General features: G+C 27.3%; 1 protein-coding gene and 1 long non-coding RNA gene across 3 annotated transcripts in view; one reads left to right on the plus strand and one right to left on the minus strand.

Annotated features, from left to right (window-relative positions):
* LOC123300367 overlaps positions 1-20,211 on the minus strand; it is a 91,047-nt gene that overhangs the window by 18,338 nt on the left and 52,498 nt on the right. The window contains exon 4 of the long non-coding RNA XR_006535382.1: positions 7,420-7,587. This is a non-coding gene — a long non-coding RNA (uncharacterized LOC123300367). The remainder of the gene's footprint in view (positions 1-7,419; positions 7,588-20,211) is intronic.
* Positions 1-20,211, plus strand: part of LOC123300364 (scavenger receptor class B member 1) — a 98,086-nt gene that overhangs the window by 17,761 nt on the left and 60,114 nt on the right. The window lies entirely within an intron of this gene.

Genomic DNA, 20,211 nt, shown 5'->3' on the forward strand with positions numbered 1-20,211 from the left:
CTTTTTTTAATACCCGACTAAAAAAGAGGGGTATTATAAGTTTAACATGTCTGTGTAACGGAGAAACCAATTTTTATTTTTATTATTTTTTTTGGAAGGTCATTGTTCCAAGAGTGTTCTCAGCTACTTTGTTTCAAGTGCGAGTTTTAGGTTTCGTGGCGTAATTTTTTTCCATTTTTGATAGTTTTAATTTTAGAATTTCACACAAGAATCTGACCACTTTTACTCCATGTTAAAAATAGAAAATGATTCGGTTTTATTCCTGGTCTTGGTACATAAGAGCAGTCTTGGAATTGTTCTCATTACTATTGTACTACTTTAGGGAAAAATGTACTTAAACTTAAAACTAATTTTATAATTTATTTTTACACAAAATAAAAATTCAATTTTGTTTTAAGATATTTGTAAATAAAAATTTTGTATCGCACCGATTGAATATAACCGCAACTTGTGGCCTAATAGCCAATCAGTACTTTTTGAAAAAAGAAAATCATGATAACTATATTTTTAGGTTAATTATTTATTAATTAATTGTTAAACAATAATGAGAAAATTATAAATGTAAAATTATAATTATATTATTCTTATTCTCATCGATACAGAAAATATTTATTACTTATCTTTTATTATTTTATTTTATTTATTCTTATTTTTTATATTTAATTATTTATAAGTTATTATATAAATTATTAAATTCAAATCTGTTAAGATAACTAAGTTAATGATTTAATTATTTATTCGATGATTATTTAGTCTGTGAGCCCATAATGAATCGTAGCTTTCACAATTATTTTAGTCTGTCTAGTTTTGAGAATTGATAAAAGTTTATTTGGTGGTAAAAAAAAAGTAAAGGTTTTTATTGTGGCTCGAATTGCAAAGGACCTCACAATATTAGATAGGAAAATGGCTTTTGTAAAACTTTTTTTAACTTACTCTAAAATATTCTTTGGGTCATTCTGATCAAAAGCTCTCACGACCACAAAAATTTTTAACGAGTAGTTCTACCTGCGTGGTTACAAATGTACACATAGCTATTATTGCCCATATCATAGTTTTAAAATATCATGGTTTTTACTGATTTTTAAGACTTTTACGCACGTCTACAGTCCCACAAAACATAATCCAATTGCAATAAAAAGTCTCTTTGTTTTTTCGAATTTTTAATATTTTTCTTTTTTTCATTTTAATTTGTAATTTACCTTTTTTAAAAAACATTTACATTATTTAAATCAAATGTGTTAATAGAATGCATAAAATATATTTTCAAGGGTACATTAAAATCAAAGTCGTTGTTCATGGCTATTTAGGAACCAGGAAAACGATGGCATTGATAAAAAATCAACCATTCTTGTTTTAAAAGTTGCATAACAATCAAAGTCGAAGAAATTTAGATAAGACAAAAACGATCAGTTAAGCGATAATTCTTGCAGGTTTTTATTTGATGCTTTATCCTTGCAAACTCTCTCCTTGTGTATTTATTATCTTAAGTTTGCGCAATTAACCTGCGACTGTTATAAAACAATCCTCTTTTTTACACCTGTCAATTCAATTAAAATCTTATGTTTTAACACAACATGTTGAATGTTAACCTATACAGATCTTTATTGATGTAATTAAAAACACATGTTTGCTGATCATGTAACAGAAGTGTTATATTGATTAAAGATTTTTTTATCTTTATATACATATTATTCGTAAAAAAAATAAAATATACCTATTTAGAATAATAGTGAAAGTTTGTATTTCCAATTATAAATAAACACAATAAATTAAAAATTATCATGATTATTTAAATGTTTTACTCACATGTATTGCTTTTTTATAGCCTTGCAAGTCACATTCTATCGTCCAAAGAAAATTTTTTATTGCGTTTTTTTCGATTTTTTTAAAGGGATCTCCCTTAAAAAAATTGCAAAAAATCAAGACATTTTTCTTATATACAATTTCGATAAAACTCAGTATATGTATAAGGTAAGTTTGACCCTAAAGTACAAAGATCGGGTGCATTTGATGACTGGTCGAATATTGAGATACAGGTTAAAATCAATCCAAATATCTTAGAAACTCTGCATTGTAACTTATTATAGGTGAAATAATTTTTTCTAATAATCTGTCGAAAAAACGTGGGTTTACATAATAGCCTCTTTAATGTTTTACATAAAAAACACAGATAACTTCATTTACTACTGTCACAGGACAATGAACATCGAATAAAGCGTAGTATTTTCTTGGATATTAATTCGTGTAATCAATTTTTTAACATCTAAAATAAATTTATTTCATAAAGTCATGGTAATTATTTTGATTTTTTACGAGGAAAATATGTATATATTTTTTTTAATAAATTTCATAGTTATGGGGTAATGCATATTAAAATAATGTGGCAACATGAATTACACTTTGAACTGCTAAACAAAAAAATTAATGAATATAAAACTTAAAACAAAATTGAATTCAATTTCAGACAGATCAAAAACATATAATTACCAAAAAAAAAAGTTTAGCACAAAAAAAAAAATTAGCTAATATAATTTTAAAATGTTTTTTTTTTTTTTTTTTTTTTTTTTCAAATGAAATTAACAGAATTTTTTACTGTGTTTGTGAAAAATTATTATGTTCATTAATTTATTTATATTCATTTTTATGATTGGCTCATCAATGTTTCCAATTTGACTATAGATTCTGCCATGATAAAAATTGTATAATATTCTTTATCCGATCTTTTGTTAATGAAAACAAATTTTTATTAAAATGTAAGCCTCATGGCCTTAGCACCTTCAGTTACAATGGAAATTTGTTTTATACTTTTCAGTTCCTGACATTTTAAAAAAGCTTTTTGTTTTGTTTGTTTTCACTGCGCTTCCACCATTAAAGTTTATTTATTAAATAGATTAGATAGCGCAAAATTAAATTTTTTGAATTCCGATAACATCATCAAGTTAAAAAATTCGATTTTTTTGATAACACAGGCAAATTTTATCCGATCTTGTTGGAATTTTTTTTGAAACCCACTAATTTTGGGTCATTCTTTTCACCTCCGATGTCGGTTTGGCTCTAGCTATCACTTATGTGCATAATTCCGGGACCAGGACTTCACATTCTTGAAACCTATTACAGTGAGGTTAATTTTGATTACAAATTTGAAAAGTAAAGCCCAAATTTAGTAGGATTACATACTTTATTTATCAAAATTGGATAAAATTGGGATGTGATAGAGCAAAATAAAATTTTTTGGATTCTGATGACGTCACAAAGTAAAAAAATGTGATTTTTTTGATAACACAGGCAAATTTTATCCGATCTTGTTGGAATTTTTTTTGAAACCCACTAATTTTGGGTCATTCTTTTCACCTCCGATGTCGGTTTTGCTCTAGCTATCACTTATGTGCATAATTCCGGGACCAGGACTTCACATTCTTGAAACCTATTACAGTGAGGTTAATTTTGATTACAAATTTGAAAAGTAAAGCCCAAATTTAGTAGGATTACATACTTTATTTATCAAAATTGGATAAAATTGGGATGTGATAGAGCAAAATTAAATTTTTTGGATTCTGATGACGTCACAAAGTAAAAAAATGTGATTTTTTTGATAACACAGGCAAATTTTATCCGATCTTGTTGGAATTTTTTTTGAAACCCACTAATTTTGGGTCATTCTTTTCACCTCCAATGTCGGTTTTGCTCTAGCTATCACTTATGTGCATAATTCCGGGACCAGGACTTCACATTCTTGAAACCTATTACAGTGAGGTTAATTTTGATTACAAATTTGAAAAGTATGGCCCAAATTTAGTAGGATTACATACTTCATTTATCAAAATTGGATAAAATTGGGATGCGATAGACCAAAATTAAATTCTTTGGATTCTGATGACGTCACCAAGTTAAAAAATTTGAATTTTTTGATAACACAGGCAAATTTGATCTGATCTTATTGGAATTTTTTTTGAAACCCACTAATTTTGGGCTATTCTTTTCAGCTGTGATGTTAGTTTTTCGATAGCTATCACTTATGTGCTTAATTCCGGGATCAAGGTTCCACATACTTGAAACCTATTACAGTGAGATTAATTTTGATCACAAATTGGAAAAGTACGGCCCAAATTTAGTAGGATTACATACTTGATTTACCAAAATTGGATAAAATTGGGATGTGATAGAGCAAAATTAAAATTTTTGGATTCTGATGACGTCACCAAGTTAAAAAATTCTATTTTTTTGATAACACAGGCAAATTTGATCCGATCTTATTGGAATTTTTTTTGAAACCCACTAATTTTGGGCTATTCTTTTCAGCTGTGATGTTAGTTTTTCGCTAGCTATCACTTATGTGCTTAATTCCGGGATCAAGGTTCCACATACTTGAAACCTATTACAGTGAGATTAATTTTGATCACAAATTGGAAAAGTACGGCCCAAATTTAGTAGGATTACATACTTGATTTACCAAAATTGGATAAAATTGGGATGTGATAGAGCAAAATTAAAATTTTTGGATTCTGATGACGTCACCAAGTTAAAAAATTCTATTTTTTTGATAACACTGGCAAATTTGATCCGATCTTATTGGAATTTTTTTTGAAACCCACTAATTTTGGGTCATTATTTTCAGCTGTGACGTCAGTTTTTCGCTAGCTATCACTTATGTGCTTAATTCCGGGACCACTTGCTTTATCCAAATTGCAAAAATGGTACTTTCATTAAAATGAAACAGCGAATATATTAATAATAACTACAATTTCAATTCAATTTTGTTGGTATGAATCAATACTTTCAATTGATAGTCTATCATTTGAATAAATTAAAAAACTTTTTTAATTATATGTATCGACTCTTTAAGGTAAAATGACACGATTATGGTTACTCTTCCCAATTTTTGCCCTTACTCTTATGTTAAATAGTATTAGTATACTAATTTTCATCAAAATCGTTAGAGGCGATCCCGATATATATAAGGTGCAACCTAAATACTTGCCGTCTGCGCTATGTACTACCCTCGTTATGGCCCTGTTTCTGTTTTACAACGTTTCACAAATCAGACACTTCTCTGCTTCATTCTGAACATATACATTTACATGTCTTATATATAATTTATACATACCTATATAATACAAAAAATTACTTTAGATAATCAATTTTGTATAATTTTATTAATTTTTGTTGTTGTTCTAAAGTAAATTTATTATTATTAAAAGAAGCAAGTCATTTATAAAGTAATTTTCGTAGTAATATTTACAATTATATCAAGAATTATTTTGATTAAATTAAGTATAAATGAATAATGTATAATAAACAAGATTCTATTTTATAAATGGAAAATTCTTAAAAATTTTCTTATAATGTATGAAGGTATGGAACGTAAAACATAAATATAATTTTCATAAATTATAATATAGATCGATTATTTAGATAAATTTTTTTAGATGATATTAAATCTATAATTCAAACATTTATAGATGGCAAACAGTAGATATTAGTAGCAAGAATATATTAAAAAATTTAAGGAAATGAACCTGAAAACAGTTTTCACGTCATCAAAGTCACAACAAATTTTTTCACCAATACTCCCAATATTTACATTTTTTTCCTTTAAATTAATATTTTAATTTTGAAATCTCTTATTGAAATTTAATCATCGCATTTGTGTGTCACATATTTTGAAATTATTTGAATTCTGTAATATCCAGTGTTGTCATAAATATTTGAGGTATTGCTTCAAAAATAATAAGTGCATTGGAAATATTTATTGCACGTTCATTGTAAGAAAATTCACAGAATTTTTAGTTGTATGATCGGAAACATCTGACCACATGATGAATAATTATCTTATATCTCGAATTGAATTACATTCCCTTGAATGTACATGGCTTTACAAAATACAAATCTTAGAAGCTTAAATTTTGCCTGGCGTTCCATAATTATGTCTCACCTCAAAGGTGTGCACGATGAACTTTTCCAAATATATGTTTTAATAAATAATAGAGTCAAAACTATAAAATACGCTTTTGTAACTAAGCCATAATCGTTACTGCCGTTTAAAAAAATTAGTCCCTATAGCACATATAAGAAAGTAACCGATTCAAATAGCAAGGTTTATTAAAATATTGAATGTCTGACCGACACCAGCTCTTAGAGTATAATCATAGGTGAACATTGATCAAATAGATTTTTCATTTTTTTGTTTATTTATGAAGTAGTTAGGTACTAATTAACTCACGTTGCTTAGGTACTTTATATCAACTTTATTCGATTTTAAGAGCGTATTGAGCAATCAAATTCATAAATTTTCCTATTAAATTCAATTTCTAATTAATATATGAAAAATATGAAGGTACAATAAAAATTTTTATTGATAGGTTTTTAAATAATTTTCTTATTCGAAATAATTTTTATTACATTGCCTTGACTTTTTTTTATAATGACATCTAAAGGATAATTAATGTCATACTTTTTAACGAACAAAGTCTTAGTCTTGTAATTTTTCAAGTTCAAATAATAAAATAAAAGTCTTTTACATAATTATGAAAATTTTTATTATGGAAACGCTTCAATTCACGTGTAATTCTTAATTAAGGTCGAATGAAAATTTTTAAAAATTAAATGAGCCTGTCCATTAAATGTTATTTTTTCTTTAGAAATAAATAAATAGGAGATAGTGTTGTAGCACGGACGAAAATATACAGATTGAATAAATGTAGCGATGCTTGCGCTCTGGGTGTTTAAAATTGACATTTCGCATAAAAAGAAAGAAACAAATAAATCTTTATTAGGAGATCCGTTGGACGAGGGTTGATATCAACAAAAAAAGGACTAAAATTTTTCAAATTAGATATTGGTAAACGTGTACCACTTCATATTCGAAAAGTACTTTATGTATTTTAGATAGTATTATATAAGCTATGATTCTGAGAATGTATATTTCGGTCTGATCTTGGGTCAATAGAATAAATCATTTTAAATTATGCAAAAAACTTTGAAATTTAAATAATCTAATATCAAAACAATGTTACTTAATATATAGAATAAATTAATTATTAGAATTAATAATGAATCAGTATTTGTTTAATTAATTAATTATGCATATGTGTTGTTATTGATAAATAGTGACCTTTATAACGAAGGTGATCTATTATAAGGATCAATATGTAAACAGACGATTAAAGCATTTTTTAATATTTTTTTGAAATTAGTACGATAACCTTTTAATTACTTATTTTTAAATTATACAACCTTGCCATGTAAATCATTGTATAGGTAATTTCAAATACCACCTTAAGGTATATACTTTTTTATCAATGTTTATTAAGAAACATTAAAATTAAATAAATTACTCAATTTTTTGAGAATATTTTTTTTAAGTTGTCTAAACTGCTTTTTTTCCAACCAATTAGCAAAACTGTTACATAATGCACCTACCTATGAGTGTTGTGCCACGGGTCGATGTCTCGATTTGTAAAAGTTTCCTATCTCGTCTAGGAAGCCAAGCTTGGAAACAAAGAATGACCTGGTACTGAATTGGTGATTGAAGCTTGGGGGTCAGATATTGCCTGAGGATCGGTTACCCATTTTCAATCTTAAGATACGCTGCAAATAAAAAAAATTTTTTAGCTTTAACCACTGGCAGCTATTATGCTTAGCATTTATTCGCATCGTTCCCTCGATAGTAGGGTGTACTGTTCAAGCACCGGGGGTAGAAATTGTTTTTTATCTTGCTTACCCTGGAATTAATTACCACCTATGTTTTTTGAATTTCCGTGAAAATAAAATGCATTAAAGCGGTGTTTTTAACGTGATATGTATGAAAAGTGGTCCATGCAAGTAGCTTCCGAAGTATTCATTTCAAATAACAATATAGTTTAAAAAACTTAAATTGTTGCTTGTCCTAAGTTTATATGTATAGTATGGTTTATATGTATAGTAAAATAAATGTATATAACTGATGATGTCCTATGCATGGGTATGATATTAGAGAGTTATATACAAACATACAAACAAACATACATACAGGTGAAGCTAATATAAGCGTGTTAAAAAATAATAGGCTCCACTATATAAACTATTAATAATAATTTACCATTTTATGTTTACCATTTTATTTCTACATTAGACTTCATAGAGATTGAAAGACAGTATTATTGACTGTACCTACTAATCCATTCTCGTTCTTTCTTATTCAATTGAAAATATTAAGTACATAAATAAATATATGGAGTGTAAAAAAAATGCTGTATTCAAATTAAATAACAAATTGTCCTCTTACAAAAGATTAACCTTGGCAATAAATTACCAATGATTAAATTAAGCTTAACCACAACCTATATTAATAATAATAAATATATGAGATCCAACTCACATGATGCATTCATTATTATTCATTCACAAACTATAAATCAAACATTTGTAAGAAAAAAACCAAATTAGTTTTAATAAATATTAAAATAAAATTTGAACTTGAAATTTTCTTCTAAATTACATCCATAAAGACTAATGTTTGATTTCCGATGTTAAATTACATATCATAAATACATACATATTTATCAAATCAAAATAATTTATCATGAAATAATTCATCGAGGCTATCCACCATGATTGCTGAGTATCTAATATACCCGTGTAATCAAATAAAATTAATCATGCAATCAACGAGTTTTTTTCTTTTGATAATCCTAAAGCTAAAAAGTAAAAATTTTGAAAATTCTTTCAGAATTTCTTTGTGCGTGAAGATATAATCAAAATAATTAACAAGTTTGAAATTATTAATGTGTGTATAAAAAACTATTATAAATAATAATAAAACGCCGTCTATGAACAGTAACTGTAGTTACCAAAGATCAGAATCACTTAGTTGATAGTTAACTATACACAATTAGATTCGTAGGTTATGGTGTATATCTGTATGTAGCTATATTCATAGCATGTTGATGACGCGTAACCATAAGTTTTTACCCTAAAAAATAGCATTTATTATTTATATATTGCATATCGTCTAACGCGCCTTTAGAATTTTTCACTTCAAAAAAACCTAATCAATAATTATTGTAGCTTTGAAAAATAAAGTTTTGAGATAAATGTGTTCTTTCGCAATGTTTTCGTTATCATATGAATTAAAGTATTTTCATTTCATTGAAGTGACTGTAAGTTATTAGTCAATCTCTTGTAAAGATATTATTGATACTGAAAAATTATAATAAAAATTGTGACCTTGGCCTTCCCCCTTAATATTTTGACCTTTATTAATAATCACGTGTAGGTATTTGTTTATTCAATTTTTATTACCAATCAAAATAAATGTTATGATAAAGTAGATACTTTTTCTTAGTATTCGTGATAATATCAAAATTTTCTAAAAAAATTAAATTAATTTTTGGTTTTAAAAATATCCGAAAAACAAGTTTTTAAGAGAACCAAAAAAATTAAAAACAAAAAGACTTGAATATAAATTATTTAATAAAAGACCACGGAAAAATATTTTGATATGTATTTTGATGTAAAATTGAAATTATTAAAAGTAACACATTGTAAAATTATCAGCATAGAAAAAACATAAGTACACCTTTTTCCCATTTATGTTTATATTACTCCCGATGCTTCTGCGATAATCCACAAAACTTTGATCAAAATTTCACAAAACATACCAATACATTGCACGTACCCTAACAGTCATAAAAATACATTGAAAAATTAGACCTCTTTTTTGTCGCAAAAGGCGTCAAAAATATTTCAGCTAAAGATAAACGCTTAAAAAATTCTCGGTGAGGACAGAAAAAATTTTAAAATATATAAAATCGCCCTCTATTGGAGTGTTGGAATAGAAATTTAACATAAATAATGAAAATTTGCAGGTTCTAATTTGTATTTTTTTCTGTTATAGGTGAGTCAAAACAATATTGATTTATCAAAATCGTATGGTGGTAAGATTTTTTTTGTATAATTTTGTGCTACTAAAATGCGATGGACATACATGGTTCATGAACTACAGATTCCTGGGGGTCAAATCACAGAAAAAAATAACCATAAAAATATCTCTGAGGAAACAAACTATAGAAAACAAAACATGTACCAACAATATATTCCTTTCATACCTTGGTACATTATAAATGTAGTGATTACTTTTTTTATTTACTAGATATTTTTCTGAAAATTTAAGGTATAAATTTTAGAAGTCAAATACTTGTTTGACTCTTTAAAGAATTTAATTTTATAGCTACTTTTAGTTTTTACTGTATGAAATATTTGTAGTTGGTATTAGTTTAAAAAAGACGTATTTCTGATTTAGTAGTCAACCCAATATTTGAGTATATTACGTTTGGTTTGATTAGGATATTTATTATGACATAACATAAAAATTGTATTATACTTATTTTCAATTATCTCTGTTTTCTTTAACTTCTGATAACTTTCACAGTAAAAAAAATACAAATTGACAGTTATAAAAAGATTTTTGTATTTTCTCAAAATTCTGGACAATCTGATTCGATTGAAAAAGTTTCAGTTTCCTGGCTAACCTAGATGTCGGTTTTTGGTGTCTGTTGCAGTTTTCTTGGTTTAAACTGTCAACCATCAAACAAATATCGTGCGATAAGAAACATAGTTCCAATATATTTTTGTATTTAAAATAATTTAAATCAAATACGCATTTTACTAATAATTACTACGCTGTGTGATAATAAAACTTGTTTCTTGGAATAACAGCATTCAGTCGTAGTTATTTTGCCAAGAAAAACTGCCAAAAGCAAAAATTTTTATAATTGTTAATATGTTTATATTATTTTAATTGTAAATAATTGTAAAGAAAATTATGAAAACCGGAAAATAATATGATTTAAAAAAAATATTATTTTGGCCTTCATTTAGTATTTTTATGTAAATACTTAACATGTATTTATTTTGAGGAACATGTACTTAAGCTTTTAATGATCCTTTAATCAAGTGTGATTGACAATAAATTTAAATAATACAGACTTTTTAATAAGAGGATTTTTTGAGAAAAATGTTCGAGAGAAAAGTTTTAGGTTCAATTAATAGATCTTTCAAAGTTACTTGGCCAAAGTATTTCCACATGGCTATGTTAAGTGTTATTATCTCTTGTCCTTTTAAGCAATAAATTTCTTGACGGTGAATTTTGTTGTTTAATCATCAAAAGAGCTAAAGTACGTAAAAACTTTAAATAGGCAGATTGTAAATTACTTATTTAAAAAATTGTTCGAAAAATCAGAACTATAATAAAAACCACATAAATTGAGAACAAGTACATGACATGGATTTTAAATTTCAAACAGTTAACACTACTTTTCAGGTTCTAAATGATAAGAGCCACAGAGAGACCGAAACACTTCGGCAAAAAAAAAGTGTTGAAATTTAAAAAGAAACAAAATATCTCGCCACAATTCAAAATTTTAATGTAAACAATTTTCTCTTTTTAAGTAAGTTATGAAGGAAAATTTTTTTTTTAGTTTCCGTAAAACTAAATAATTATTATCACGGATTTGAAGGTAAGTTTATTACGTACGTCACATCTTTTAAAACAGATCTTTATAAAAATTTATTCTACTCACGTCTACAATTTAATAAGAAATAAAAAGATAATTTTTGAACATGATATAATACACGTTTTCTTCTTTTATTTAAAAACATTTAAGCATGCAAGAAACGTACTATTTCTGGTTCCAAAGACATTAGGAACGATTCTATTCAAAAATAAAGATTGTAAAACCAAAGTAAACACTACTTCGGTTTAACAGAATAAATTATAAGCTGAAAGTCTAAGTTAAATACCCGCAATAAGTTTAGTAGTAGGTGGGATTCAATTGCAAATTATAAACCGAAAGCAAATTAATGGGTCCTGCCTGCTACTAAACTTAATGCGGGTATTTAACTTAGGCTTTCAGCTCATAATAGAGTAGTAGAATAGACTTTACTTTGTTTATAGTTTAATTTAATTTTTTTTTTCCCAATCTTGTTCGTGTGTCTATCTGTGGCATCGTAGCGCCTAAACGGATGTACCGATTTGGATTGTTTTGGTTTCTTTTGAAAGATAATTTAATGGGGAGTTTGAGTCTTAAATCAAGTGGGAGTTTAGGGTTCCGTACTCGATAAAATTAAAAAAAGGCGATGATATTCAAAAATCGGTTCAGTTTGGAGAAGGCTCTTCCGTACCCGAAAGATTTGTCGGAGGCTTCTTAAATTTTGTAAATTTCACTTGTGTTAAGAATTTATATAAAAACAATTCCGTTGGTCCAAATATCATTCATTAACTATTGAAATAAGAATGAAATTTTTGAAATAAGAATGAGAATTTGTGAAGAAAATAACTCTAAAGCTGTTTATTATTTTTCTTTGTGCTCATTGATAATTTTATTCAGACTACAAAAAACTATAACATCAGAGAATTTAGTTGGTAGCCATTTTTACATAAGGTTTATGCGTGATCAATGCTGGTCATACATATATTAATTTTCATTAAAGATAATTTCGATTTTCAATGAATTAAAAATGATGTCTTGCTGATAATCTAATAGTTTGTATTGTCAAGAAGATGTTTCATTTAGGTATGCATTTCATTTCAACAGTTTATCTCAATAAAATATCTAAGTGTTTGTCCTCAATCGTGATTTTAAATATTAAAAAAAAAAAAAACGCATTTTCTGTATCATTAACAAATAACTACTTCACATTCTTTCTACGGATGATTGTAACAACAAACAATATTCTTTAATGAAATCATAATGGTGCTTGAATTTGTATACTGATTGTATGGTTTTGTTAATGGAATTTTTTAAGAAAATATTAGATCATAATCTCTCAATGTATTAAAATTTTCCACCTCTAGTCTTGAATTAATATTATTAAGAATTTAATTTAAAAATCCTATTAAACTTTGAAAGCATTAATAGATAATATTCATTTTTACACAATAAATAAGAACAAAGCATAATCGGTTTGTTAAGCTTTTCAAAGTTGAGTACATGGGCAACGGGCAACGATTATTAGGCTACGTTAAGTTTGATTAAACCTACGATATCAACAATCATTTCCTACGATATTAACAAGTGACACCAGAATAGCTAATTAATTAATTTAATCAAAGTGCTATCTATCTTGATTCAGACATTAATATTTTAAACCTCTGGTAACTCAATATTCTATCCGATAGGATAAAAGATTGATCAAAATCATTAGAGCCGTTTCCGAGAAGTTGAATATATTCAAATTTATATATATATACATGTATATAAACATACAATAATTGCTCATTGAAATAATAAAAATCGCACAGAATCTTACATTCTTTCTAGATTTGTCCATAAAGAGTACCTAAATTATAAACAAAATCAAAAAATGTACTTCCATAAAAAAAATCCCTGTTTTACCCGATTGTCAAAGAGTGGTTATGTTTTTCGCGCTTATCTTATATGTATATTTGTTTCTAAATTTCTTTATTACCTCGTATTTTCCAAACGACTCAATGGATTTCAACATTTAAAGTCTCATTATATTTGTCTCAAAAACCTAAGTGTTCTTAGATAGGTTTTTGAAAAAACAAAACAAAATGGCGGATTTTTGAAGCGAAATAGTAATACATTAATAAAAAGAATTAACAAAACCCACCGAGTAGGGTATCAAACTAAAGGAAATTAAAATAGGACTACATAAATATATATAAGTTATATGTTTGATTTTAATATATTTTATATGAAAGAATAAATGGGTTTAAAAGTTTTAAAATTGAAATAATAACAATTGTGACCCTAAAGATTTCCATCCAATGAAAGAACTGTCAGAAATATATGAGAACAAAATATAATTAAAGTAAACTGGCTAATCAAACAGAGTCGCTTCAAAACCACAGGAAGTTAAAAATTTGCAAAATCATTTAGGACAAGTTATAACTCTTCTTATTCTTCCTTCTCAAGTACAAGATTGGCAATCTTGACCTACCCTAAATTGTCATGGCGAGGATGACTACTAATCTCCGCCTTTCATTTTCTATCTCAGGATTGTTTCTGACCAAAACTTTAGTACTGTCCAATAAATTAATGACTAGTTTATTACTTATTAAATCGTCGCATTCCTTGACATTATTTCCAAGAGGAATTTTACAATATATATCTAAAAAGGTTATTAACCAAAAAATCAAATGAATTAATTAATAATTTTTGCAACGTATAAATCTTATTATTTTAGACTAAAGAAAATAATAATGCTAGTTAAGTAGTTAATTTATTCCGTTTTCGGAGGACATTAAAATAATTATGATTTAAAATAATATTTTTATATCTTATACCCATTAGTAATAATATAATCATAAGACGTCAATTTACGTAATCAAACAATTGACGTTACGTGTTTAGCATGAAAATGTCATATTTTTAAATTTAATTTAATTAAAAAAAATATTTTTATTTCTAACCGACAGGTAAATTTTTTTGAAGGGCTTGCTTATATTTTTTAATAACAGATTTATATCATGAAAGTTGCTTGAATCAAGGACATTCACGAAGAAAAAATATTTAGAGCGAGTGTTTTGACTCTGAAGAAGTTTTGTCAAAATATGTCAAATTAAGTTTTTGAAATGAATCTAATATTTATGAATTTTGTTATGAACTAGACTCACCCAACCTGTTTATGCGTGAAATATTTTTATTAATTGAGCAAGAGGATATTAGACTAGACAAGAATGTTAACGTATTCTTATTAAATAACAAAGCTAAGAGTTTTGATGGTGCAAATCTGACAGCCCCCAATTGCGTAGAATTCTTGGTTTAAAGAAAAATCTTTTCAAACAAAAAGTTGTTTTACGTAGTTCTTTAGTGGAAGTTTCTTCAAAAATAAGTATCAAAATTAATTTAAAGAATGCCATTTGTAAGTTTTAATCCCTCCGTTTTGGCCACTTACTTCCACTTACTCAAATCCCATCGCTCTATTGAGGCCTAAAGAGATTTGCAGACTCCAATTCCTTTGAGTTGGCTTCGCTTGAAACATAGGATTGTTTATTAAATTTTAACTCTTTCATCTCAAAAAATTAAATATTTATTTGTATCCAATCGTTATTTTAACGAAATTCGTTGAATTGACCCACGTAAAAATAATTAAAGGTAATTAAACCCACGTGAAACGTTATCAAATTAATTGATTGATTGTTGTGCTTTTACGGGTGGTTTAAGTGACTTTTTTGTTTGATGAAAAGTCGTTGAGCAGCTTATTACTGTGTATCATATTATCACTTTTTAGTATAGTGGTCTTCAAATGGACATATAGTTACAGATCGATGACGCATTAAATATATCTACTACTACCAACTTTTATCGAGATTGTTCTTAAACGATTAAAATTTTTAAATAACTTATGTAGGTACATACTTAACAGAAATTGCACACGAGCAAGAATCGAATTCATGTACTTCAGACAAATTACTCAGACAACTGAATGTCAAATTTAAGTACTATTTTGCTGCTCCAATAATTGCTTATATAAGCTTATTAATAGTAAATAAATTATTTTAACATAATTATACATTTAATATTTATGCCGGGGCTTTTTTTAATTTTGTAAAATTCTCTTTTAAATCAGACTCAGACTTAATTTATACAAACTGATGTGGAATTGAAATATATATATATTTTTTTTGCAACATGTGTATTATAAAAAAATTGAAGAGAAAAAACTAAATTGCCTTGACGTAGTTTAATAATATTAATTTAAAACATTGTGACATAGATTATTTTATAGAAGTTGCTTTTTTGCAGATATTTGCAATTAAAATGCCTTTTGTATAATTACAAACGTAGATTCTAAAAAAAAATTAATAAAATAGGTATGCATGCCAATTTGTCTAATAAAATTCATTGTTATATAAAAAGAAATATTTGTTTTACGTTATAAGATGATGCAGATGACTTGCACTTTGATATACATAACATTCTTGAAATTGTCACATGACGTAAGCATAATAACTCATATCTTTATAAAAACTAGCGGATTTTTTCGAAGCAAAGTAACCTAATCGTAGAGGTAAGTAACCCAAAACGAGCCATTCTTTCTCCAGTTCTTAATTCTCTCGTAATTTTGGAATAGAGAGCAGGGTTAATGAAAAAGTAGAAGCCTTTTTAAGTGAAAAGTAAGTTTTTTGTTTCATTCATGTAATCCAAAACACATTATCACAAACATATCATGTCGTATTCTTCTAGCTCTTTATCGTTTACCGCTACGTGCTAAGGTAAAAATCAAGCCTGTACTGCTAGTGCTTCTTCAATTAAAAATTTATGCAACCTTACGATGGGATATTTTTCCAGCGTCAAGATGTACTCTCAATCTTATTTTCCTTTTCTTTTCATTGTCTTAAGTCTACATTTTCCATTTTTGGAGTTTAAATAGGATTGCAAAGTTCCCTGTAAATACGATATTCAGGACATCAGAACTCATACTTCGGATCATTGAAATTTCTTTCAGGTCATATTTCTGTTAATACGCTTCGATCGCCACCCCAACGAAGGCGATATCACTTTTTGTTGGCGCAATATCACGAACGTACGTACACACACACGCACATACTTCTTCTCCAAATTGATAAAGTAAATAAATTGGTAAGGATGTATTGAAAATTTCGATTTCGAAAATCGGATCCATTACAATAACTTAATATACTGGGAAGTTAATAATTTTCACCCTAAATCCACCCTGCTCGTACATCCCTTATTTGGGACAATTTTTTTTTCTATGTCATTGCTAATATGTTTGCTTTCTATTAAAACTTTATTTTTTACTTATTTTCATTCGTTCAAAGTGAAAATTATCAAAAACTTTCAAAATAAGTCGATTTTTGAGATTTTTCCATAAGAGCAATGTATTTTATATCGATTTTCAATAATATTTTCTTAAAAATTTGCATGGATATCTAAGCTGAATTTTTAACCACATATTCTTTGAGTAAAAGCGTACCTATAAAAAATTTTGAGCTTTTAAATCAAACATAAAGGCTTACATCTCTCAATTCAGAGATTTTTTTAATTTTTCTCATTTCAAAGTGTAATAACAAGATTATCTATTTGTATGTTATTTAGCCTTAACATGTAGCTATTTTTTCCTTTCATATCGTTTATTTCAAACTTAAATTATTATTTACTTAATAGCAGCAAGAATTACAAGTTTGACTTCCGTTCAGTGTCATTGATGCCTTTAAGGAGTATTTTTAATTAATCACATAATAAATAACTATTAACTATTTGATTATTACAAAAGTCAAATTTTTTGTTTAATGTATTGCAATGTCACTAAAAACAAATATTTATTCGTAGTTATATCAGTTTGTGACTTTTGTTTCACAATTAATTTATTTACGTTTTATTCAACATAATCTTTTGTGGTGCCTAATTATGTTTAACATAATTTTTCCATTAAATATATTATTATTATATGCAAATAACGTGTACACACTTATAGATTGTCAATCTCTAGAAGTTAACGGTGATGACTTCTAGTTAATCAAATTACATCATCTACAGGACCGCAGACTTTATGTCCGATGAAACATCAATGTTTTCCAATGTACCGATGAAATCTTGTATTAGAAATTAAAGTCTTTTAGGGACCTCTTTCGTAATGCGGACCATACGGAAAAGGAAAAAGAGCTCTCTCTTGGAAAGTTTCATCTGAAGTATGCGACAGCCTATAAGTTGATTACATCTTTTGTCAGGTTTTTCCGATGTAACACTTGCGAAATCTGTGATAAAAACAAAATACAGCTTCATATTCCTTTTTCTTAATAGAAAATTCTGGAAATAACAGATTGGAGCACGTTGAAACATAAAAACTTAGATTACCCAATGCTTGATAACGTAAATGTTAATCCGCGAGTACTTGGACAGTTATCAGTACATAACTGAACATGTCTCCGATATTAAGTGTTGTATGTATATTTTATTAAAAAACATTGCTATTCTTTCCACAAAATCTGAAAATACTTCATATTTGAAAATAATATAGCAATATAAGTTTTTTTTATTTGTAAACAATTTCAATAAAGGAAATCGTAAATTGAATTTCTCAGCTTTCTATATTTTATGTAACGACTAGTATTGCTAGTTTGACGGGCGTTTAGCAGCTCTTTAAACTATTATTCGCCATTTTTTACTATCGAAAAAATACCAACTGATTTCAAGTATCATTTTAATATTCCATTATAGTATAAACAAAGCATTAGTGAATCATATTTCAGCATTAGTGAATCATATATCAAAAGAGTTTTAATATCGTATTTAATGGCTTGATGATTACTCTTCAGCAGTCTAATAAATATATTTAATTTTTACACTTTCAGTATAAATAAATATTTTTTTGAGACTAAAAGAACATATTCTTATTTCTTATTTCTTTTACAAGATCAATGAGATTCATGGTTATCATCTCGCATATATTACTTTGGTTACGCAAACAACCAATAACCCCCAGAAAATGGACTTCAAGACATCATTTAAGTTGTTTTCATTTCCTCTTCACGTTTCAGCATGTATGAGCATTTTAGACCAACATCTTAATTTTGAATTTTGACGCGTTCAATGCGGTTGCTTTTAAAGTAATGATGATGCCTCTTGAGCTTCATAAAGAGATGTGGACCTGTGAACTAAAATTTATGTTCGGGAGCAAAAGTATGTACATGTACCACTTCTTTTTACCCCGACTATACAATGGTTAGGGCTATGTGTTTTACCGATGTCTGTATCTGTGTTCATCTGTTCCCACCTAGCTTCTAAACTACTTATCATAATTTGGAAAATGAGGCACCATTTAAAGCGTCTTGATCCTCCGATGATTATAGGCTATGTGGCGTCATATTAAATTGAATACGGCGCCTTCTCTTGTTAACGCAATTGTAAGTGATAGTGTTTTTTGCTCCATTAAGTTTTAAATAACAAAAGAGTATTTAAACCTATAGACCCTTTTTTTTATATTTCATGATTCTGAAACTCAAATAAATGTTTGTTATTTCAAAACGTTATTAAAATTGCTCAATATTTAAACACAATTACCAACTACCAAATCTAATCTATATTATTATTTAGATCCAACTCATAGCTAATTATTGAAATCAAAATATAAAACAAAGTAATAAAAACTTTTATAGGATAGTAGTAATTTCATAAATTTTCATTTAATTAAAAATTCAGAATTAACCTTCGAGATTCGTAATAAATAATTCAGCTATAAGATTACACAAATACGGTAGTGATTTATGGAAAAATCTTATGTAAGATCACGCTAATATATGTATTACAAAAAACGAAAAAAAAGTACAAAAATCAAAAACCTAAAAGATCATCAAAGATAAAAAATTAACTAAAACATTATAATATTGTAATTATAATTTTTATTCTGAAAGTATTATATGTAAAGAGAAAAAAATCTTGTGTAAACCACTCACTGTACCTCTGTGTAGAGATATATTACAACTTTTATAGTAGATTAAAAAGAAGTACATTTGATAAGCACAAAAAAAGTTCATAGAATGAATCTTTTCATATTACTATTACATTTAAAAACTAATAAAATCATATATCGTTACTATTCTTTTTGACGTAATCCTCCAAAAAAGAATCTCAAATTTTTTATCGATAAAATAAGTTTCTAATAAAAGAAAGAGAAGAATAACATGAATCTTTATTTCCCTTGGTCATCGTATCACGCGTGAACGGATAGAACGATTACGATAATTCTTTTTTTGTTGAGCGGAACATTAGAAAATTTAGGACAAACTATTAAATGCTATAAATGGTGGAAACGCATATAAATAATGCATTATATTACCTTACTATGTATTTATTTGTGCTCTCACCATATTTATCTAGAATTGTGAACCGGTATTCAAATAGTCTTGACGTATTATTTAGGTATTGTGAATATGAGGTCCACCTCCGAAAGCTTCAGCCATGTCAAAGACCGAAGGCCTGTCCAAGAGATAATAGTAAAATTTGTGTTTAGCGAGTGGATTAAACAGGAGGAAGGCTTGTGGGTGGACTTACCGGACTAAGCGGACGGGCTAAGCATGGTATACCTATCTAGAGGTATCGATATCGAATTCAGTATTCATAGTTAAGACAAGACAACGTCTGTAGGGTCAGCTAGTTTTGTATAAAAATACCTCTATCTCGTAGTACCTATATGTACATAGAAGTAAAAAAATTAAATACGAGAATAATGAGGCATAATAGTGTT

The sequence above is a fragment of the Chrysoperla carnea genome, chromosome 5, assembly GCF_905475395.1.
Source record: "Chrysoperla carnea chromosome 5, inChrCarn1.1, whole genome shotgun sequence".
Classification (NCBI taxonomy): Eukaryota; Metazoa; Arthropoda; class Insecta; order Neuroptera; family Chrysopidae; genus Chrysoperla; species Chrysoperla carnea.